This window comes from Arachis hypogaea, chromosome 9, assembly GCF_003086295.3.
Source record: "Arachis hypogaea cultivar Tifrunner chromosome 9, arahy.Tifrunner.gnm2.J5K5, whole genome shotgun sequence".
Classification (NCBI taxonomy): Eukaryota; Viridiplantae; Streptophyta; class Magnoliopsida; order Fabales; family Fabaceae; genus Arachis; species Arachis hypogaea.
The window spans coordinates 113434615-113442820 of record NC_092044.1 but is presented as its reverse complement, the minus strand read 5'-3'; positions in this window follow the sequence as shown (position 1 = coordinate 113442820).

Genomic DNA, 8206 nt, shown 5'->3' with positions numbered 1-8206 from the left:
TTTTGTCTTTGATGAATCTTTTCATGACTTTAAGAACTACTAATTTAAGGTTAGGGCTATTGAGGATGTTCGACCTTTGTTTCTTAATGATAGGGACGAACTCGCCTTTAGGTTGTACTAGGAAGAGACCTCCACCGTTACTAAATATAATATTGAGAATTTGAATGAGGTAGAGGAGGCTATAGTGGCTTTTTTCCAGGAGTGTTGGGGTCGAGCTCCGAACCTTGACACAAAGAAGTTCTTGATAGACAAGCTGAGCTATGTTCATATTGAATTAGGTAGTTAGCTATTCTTTTTGTAGATACTTCCTTTATGTGTTGTTGGATTATCTAACCTGGATCTTTCTGGTTTTGCCTTTGGTAGAAAAAATGACAAGTGGTTGAGAAACTTTGCAAAGAGTTTAGTAGGCCAAGAAAAACGTTGCTGCTCAGGCCATCCAGCTGAAGGAGCCGGCAAGTTGGGTGATACCTCCTCTCCTTCTAAGTCAGATTCCTCCTCCTCTCAATTAGTAAGAATTGTCCTTTTGTCTCCTCTACCTTTAAATATGGAATCTTTGCCCCGAACAGTTCTGCACCTTTTCCGATCAGGGTTCTCAGAAGTGAAAATATCCTTCTTCCGATCTCAGCAGTGTCCACAATAAAGACTTTAAAACCGTTGCTTTTTGTGAGGAGCACATCATTTCTTATAATCATATAAGTATTGATGATGTTTCTCTTAAAACATATTTAGAGGTGCGTGCCCGAGCAGGTATCTAGACTGTAGGGGTGTGCTCTACCCTCCTAAAACAATTAGAGGCAACTCCACTTAGCTCTCTTCAGAGGGAAGTGACCGATCTTCAAGCTGAGGTTACTTCCCTTCGGAAGATCAAGTCAGAGTTGGAGCCTGAGAATCAAGAGATTTGTGAGAGGGTGAAGCCATCCGAGGCTGCTTGTGGCTTGGCTGAGGGGTTGCTGAAAAAGGTCAAGGAGAGTTATACCCATGTTTTTAGAGAGAAGCTGGATATGAAGGAAGACATGGCTAAGGTGAACAAGCAGTATGTTGTTCTGGAGGAGTCCGTGGTTGTGGAAATGGACGAGTTGATAGAGAACCTAAAGGCTCAATTCCAAGTTCTAGCTCCTGGAGTCGACCTTTCTCCCATTAACCCTGACAAAGTCGTGATTGATGGAAGGATTGTTTACCCTAAGGCCGAGTCCACTCCTGCCGAGGACCCGAAGACCTCCGAAGGCATACGAGCTGAAGAGACACCTGTAGATTCTTTCATCTCGACTTCTGAGACTCTTTCTTATATTCAAGCAGATGGGGTAGGCCCTATGGTTACTGATGAGCAAGATCCTCCACTTTTTTAGTTTTTATTTCAAAACTCTTTTATATTCGATGGCTCGATCTGTGGGTCCTTTTTAACACTTTTCATTGTAATAGGTTAGTTTGAATGTTTGCTGAATATTTCTGGTTATAGACTTTTGCCCTTCTATGGGCTTTTTGAAGTACTTTAGCTTTTGCATATCACACTTATTTTGAGGTGGAAAAGTGTTTTTCGTAAAATTGATTGACTTGCATGTTTGTGCTTTTGTTTGTTTTTTGTGATTATTTAAATATCACTTAACAAACTTTTTATCATATGAGAATACTATTTTTTTTAAGAGTTGGTGAAGACTTTCTTTTGCAACTCGATTGGTCAAGTTGTTTTATCACGTTGGATACCCTATTTGAACGACCTATTATAAAGTTGGGTAATATTTCGTTTTCATGATGTCAAGAACTAGATCCGACCTTAATAAGTCGGTGTTATTTTTATCAAGTTACTTTTGCGATTCGTTTTAGTCTTGTCTCTTTTGCTAACTTGTTCTTGTACAAGTAGTTTGATAAGGTCGGGCCACGATTTGCTTATATAACTTCTTACACCGATTTGGACCTCGTCGCTTTATCTTTCCAACCATCTAGGTTGAGCAATGATTTTTGCACGTTATCGAGCTTAAATCGGTGTGTATAGATCAGAAGAACAATTAATTGGTAGAAAATGAGATAATAAATTACCATTGATGAATAATGATTTACAAACGCTATTTTGCTACTAAGAGTTTTTCTATTTTTAACTCCTAACCCTTGCTATGATGCCTCGTTAAAACCCCCTTTTAGAAAAACTCTTTTTCAGGAAAAAAAAAAACTATGAAGTCGGAAAAAAGAATACACCAGGGAGAGACGTGCGTTTTTCTAGCTGTAGTATCTCTTCATATTGCATGCATTCCACGACCTAGGGAGTTCGTTTCTTTGTAGGTCAGACACTTTGTAGTAACCTTTTTCCAAGACTTCAATGATCTTGTAAGATCCTTTCAAATTCGTAGCCAACTTTCTTTCGCCCGACTTCTGTACTCTAATGTCACCTGATCAGTATGAGGTCTTTCATGGTGAAGTTTTTTTATGACTTTCTTGTTGTACCTTCTGAACATCCTTTATTTCAACACTTCATCTCTTATCCGAACTTGTTTTCGGACTTCTTGGAGGAAGTTGAGTTTTTCTTTTTGAGTTTGGATATTTTCTACTTCATTATAGAACCTTACCCTCGGGCTTTCTCCATTTACTTCAATAGGGATCATGACTTCTATGCCATAAACAATTCGGATCGGAGATTCTCCCGTTGTGGAGTGGAAAGTTGTTCGATGCACCCATAAAATTTGGGCGAGCTCTTCAGCCCATGCTCATTTTGCATGTTGTACTCCTCTTTTGAGCCTATCCAATATGACTTTATTCGCAGATTCTACTTGTCTATTGGCTTGAGGGTACTCTACTGTTGTGAATTGGTGCTTAATCTTGAGGTTTGCCACCAAGTTTCTAAAAGTCACGTCGGTGAACTAAGTATTATTGTCCGTAGTAATGGAGTATGAGACCCTAAATAGAGTAACAATATTTTTATAGGGGAATCTCTGACATCTTTGTACTATAATGGTTGCCAAAGGTTCTGCCTTGATCCACTTAGTGAAATAATCGATCCCAACTATAAGATATTTGACCTGTCTGGTTCCCGAGAAAACGGTTTGAGCAAGTCCAAATCCCATTTTACAAAAGATCATGGTAAGGCGACACTGATGAGATCTTCTGGTGGTGCCACATGAAAATTGGCATGTATTTAGCAGGGCAGGAACTTTTTATCAAATTCGGCCGCTTCATTCTACAAGGTCGACCAAAAAAAGATAACTCAGATCACTTTCTTAGCTAGTGACCGTGCTCCTATGTGATTTTCATAGATGCCACTATGAACTTATTCTAGGACTTCTTCAGTCTTAGAGGTCGGGACACATTTCAGTAAGGGTGTAGATACTCATCTTCTATAAAGAATGTTGTGAACCCGGGTATAGTTCTATGCTTCCCTTATGATTCTTTTTACTTCCCTTTCTTCTTTATGAATGATATCGAATTTGAGATATTCGATAATAGGAGTCATCCAACTCAAGTTTAGATTGGAGATTGTCAATGCGTCCGATTTGTCAACTTCCTTAGCTATTGATGGTGTATGGAGAGTTTCCTGGATCAGGCTTTTATGGTTGTCCCCTGGCTTAGTGCTAGCCAATTTGGAAAGGACATCAGCTCAACAATTGAGTTTTTCCATGGCTATCGATCTGCATACAGATGCCAAGTTGTTGGACTTTTTTGTTGTTCACCTGTGTATTCGGCCAAGAAGTCGGCCAAGTATTGAGATTTGATTGTAGTACGAGTTTTGTGTTTGAGGTCGAACTCGAATAATTCTATATCCCATTGTAGCATCCAACTTGTAATGTCTATTTTTTGCTTGATATGCTTCATAGGTTGGTTCGTTCTGACTTTGATAATGTGTGCTTGGAAGTAAGGTCGAAGTCTTTTGGAGGCTAGGACAAGGGCATAGGCGAATTTTTCTATTTTTTGGTAGTTCAGTTCTGCCCTCTATAATGCCTTGCTTATTTAATAAACAGGTTGTTGTCCCTCCCTATCTTTTCAGACAAGGGTTGCGGCTATGGCATTGTCTGCATCGGCTAAGTACAGCACGAGTTCTTCTCTTTCTTCGGGTTGGGTCAGGATTGGTGGTTGACTCAAGAATTTTTTGAAGTCTTGGATGGCTTGCTCGCATTTTTGAGTCCATTAGAACTAGTGTCCCTTCTTGAAAATGGTGAACAAGGGTAGAGATTTTAAGGCTGACCCGGGCAAGAATCTAGACAAGGCTACCAGCCTGCCATTTAGCTGTTGAACTTTAAACAGGTTGGGCTTTCTATTTTTATGATAGCTTTACATTTTTTTGGTTTAGCTTCCATGCCTCTTTGAGTGAGCATGAATCTTAGGAACTTCTCGATTTCTACTGCAAAGGTGCACTTTGTGGGATTTAATCTCATCCCATGCTGCCTTATCATGTTGAACACTTCTATGAGGTCGGACAGCAAATTGGTTTCTTCCTTAGTCCTTACAAGTATATCGTCTACGTAGACCTCTATCAACTTTCTAAGGTAGGATGAAAACACCTTGTTCATTAATCTTTGATGAGTGACTTTAGCATTTTTCAACCTAAAAGGCATTACCACACAGTAGTAGTTTGCCCTGGGAGTAAGAAATAGGTCTTTTCTTGATCTGGCTTATACATCAGAATTTGATTGTATCCCAAATATGTGTCCATAAAGGATAAGTATTTGTAGCCTAAGGACGAATCTACCAGAGCGTCGATGCTGGAAAGTGAATATGGGTCCTTGGGACAAGCTTTGTTGAGGTCAGTGTAGTCAACACACATCCTTCACTTTCGGTTCAGTTTCTTCAAGAGCACCACGTTAGCGAGCCATAACGGGTAATTTACCTCCTTTATAAATCTGGCTTCCAAAAGTGCTCAGACTTGCTCTTCAATGATTTCTATCCTTTCGGGGCAAGCCTTCATTGTTTCTGTTGAGCAGGTGGTGCGGTATTTTACAACCAACAAACTAACCGGCAAGTGCACCGGGTCGTACCAAGTAATACCTTACGTGAGTAAGGGTCGATCCCACGAGGATTGATGGATCAAGCAACAATAGCGTTTGATAGGATTAGTTAGGCAAGTAGAAAATGGTTTTTAGATATTCAAAGAGCATTAAACAGTACTTTAAGAATTTCAGAAAGCAAGCAGCGATGAGTTGGGAATAAAATATTTGAGAAAGCAGTTAAGGTTTCAGAGTTATCTATTTTTCCAGATTTATTTTTCTTACTAACTATTTTAATCATGCAAGATTTAATTTCAGGGCAAACTATATGTGACTAGACCCTAATTCCTTAGACCTTCGTAGTCTCCTTTAAAATTCATTAACTGCCAATTCCTTGGTCAATTAATTCCAATTAGAGGGTGATGATCAATTTCTAGTTTATATGCCAAAAGAATCCTAATTATCCAAAAATAATGGGATTATATGTCACGTATCCCGTTAAATACAAACAATTAGAAATTTAGTATAATATATTTTCAAGCTGTTGTTCAAGTAATGAGCTTTTTCAAGTTTTACAAGAACTCAATTAGAACATGGGTCATACTTCCGTTCCACCCATATTCATAAAATAAAGAGCGAAAACAATTATTGAAATATAAATCTAAACATGGATTAAATTAGAAAGATCAAACGAATAAATCCATACAAATAGACAGAGCTCCTAACCTTAACAATGGAGGATGAGTTGCTCATGGAATGTGGAATGTAAATTTGTATAGAATTTTCTAATAGAATTCCCCTAATGGAACCTCCTCAATAGAAAAGAAGTCTCTCCTTTTTATAACTAATCCTAATTAATTTAAAATCTAATATCTAACATTAAGATAATATCTTTTTCTATTTTTAAATTCAAATTTGAATTTAAATCAGAATTAATTAACTACTCCGCGTCTTGTAATGTGGGGACCACCTGGCTTTACTGGATCTGCGCCTATCTTGGGTGCTACAATGGGGCCCAGAAATCACCCCCAGCATTTTCTGTTTTCTCTGCATGTGGCGCATGTCACGCGTACGCGTCAGTCACGCGTACGCGTCGATGGCCTTTTTCGCAAGTCACGCGGACGCGTCGGTCACGCGCACGCGTCGGTCACGCGCACGCGTCGCTATGCAATTCTTCAAATCACGCGTACGCGTCAGTCACGCGCACACGTCGCCATGGAAAGCTCCAAATCACGCGTACGCGTCAGTCACGCGTACGCGTCGCTCCTCGCAGCCATCTCCTTTGATTCTTGTGCTGCAGAAAACTCCATCAAATCCAGCCGAATGCTACCTAAAATAAATAAAATTGCACAAAACTCAAAATAGCATCCATAGTGGCTAAAATATATTTAATTCTTAATTAAACTCAACAAATTAGATGCAAATTCACTAGGAAAAGATAGGAAAGATGCTCACGCATCAAAACACCAAACTTAAACTGTTGCTTGTCCTCAAGCAACCAAAACTAATATAAACTTAGGATGTGAATTTGCATGAGAATGAGAGTTCGATTAAGCCCATGTCTCTTCTTATAGTGGGGTTTATAACTGTAATCCTGGATAGGTTTGGCATCTCACTCTCCTTTGAATCAGGAGGATGTCATTGTCATTCAGAATTAGAATCTGGATAATATTATGAATTCTCTGATCTTTACATTTCAGTTTAATCCTTGTACACAGCAAAATTGACTTTAATTTATTTATTTATTTATTTCTTTATTTTTTCTTTGGTGCTTTGCACCTTGAGCCTAGCCGTGACTTTAAATGTTTTGTCTCAAGGATTACTTGACATAGAAACACCACAAGCAGTTAACTGGGGAACTCTCTTTGAGTCCTGATTTTTCTTTCAGTTACTCCCAGACAGTGGTGCTTAAAGCCTTTGGCATACTCTGTTAAACGCACTTGGTCTCAACTCTAAGTGCTCTGTCTCAAGGATTACTTGACACAATCATACCACAAGCATATGACTAGGGAAACAACTCTTTGAGCTTTTAATCATGTCTGACCTCCCTAGTCATTGATGTTCAGAGACTTGGACCTTGCTTTTATTATTATTTATTTATTTATTTTATTTTTTTGCTGTTTCTTTTGCTTCAAGAATTAAATTTTTGTTTATTTCAGAGAAGTCATAATAATTCTCTAAATTCCTGTTTCTTATACATCAACATCCATTGATTCAAATTCAAATATACACTGTTCATATCATGCATTCAAAAATCACAAAAAATACCACCACATTTAAGTAAATAAGACTATTCTTCAATATAGACCCACTTTCTCATGCAATATATCACTCCTGTATTTTTTTTTATTTGGATTCAAGCTCAGTGAGTAATACATGAGACAAATTTTTAGAATTAAAGCAATAGGGAGAACTAAACTAGTCCTATGATTCTAACTAATAAATGATCATGCAACAAACAAAGCAAAATAGCAGAAAACCGGAACATAACATAGAAAAAGAGGGGAGGAATAAAAATGAAAGGAACTCAACCTCCTTAGTTATCCTAGCGGTCGCTTTATTCTTCAGGTTGTGCTCCTCAGTGAAGATGATTCGCCTCCGTTTTGGTACCATAGGAATAAACAGAAAACTTCTAAGCGAAGCGTCAACACCAAACTTAAAGGTTTGCTTGTCCTCAAGCAAAGAAGAACTGAGAACAGAAAGAAACAATTATTAAAATTAAAGAAGAATAAAAGGATAAAAGAACAAGAGAGAATTAGGATTGGGAGAGAGAGAAAGAAAATAAAAAACTGGGCGGCGAACTAGTGGAGTTGTGCGGCGTAAGCGACGCGTACGCGTGGGTCGCGAATTTTCTAAATGACGCGTTAGCGTCAGGCACGCGTCCGTGTGCCATGGATTTTGTGCGATTCATGCGAAGCCAGCCACGCGCACGCACAACTCTCTGTTCGCGTGGTTTGGGCACCACTATTTTCATACGACACGTTCGCGCACGCGCACGTGTGGATGGCCGTTTGGTCAAATGACGCGCACGCGTCAGGGACGCGTACGCGTGGTCAATTTTGTGCGTCTAGTACACTTCCAGCCCCAAACCAGCACAAGTCTCTGTCCAAACACATATTTATGCTGTTTTTCCAGGTCACGCGTTCGCGTCAGTGACGCGCACACGTGGAGTGCCAAAATCACCAATGATGCACACGCGTGGGGTACGCGTACGCATGGGGTACGCGTACACGTGGGATTATTTGTGCGAAAGGCATTATTCCTGCGCCACTCCCGCGCAATTCTCTGTTAAATTTTAT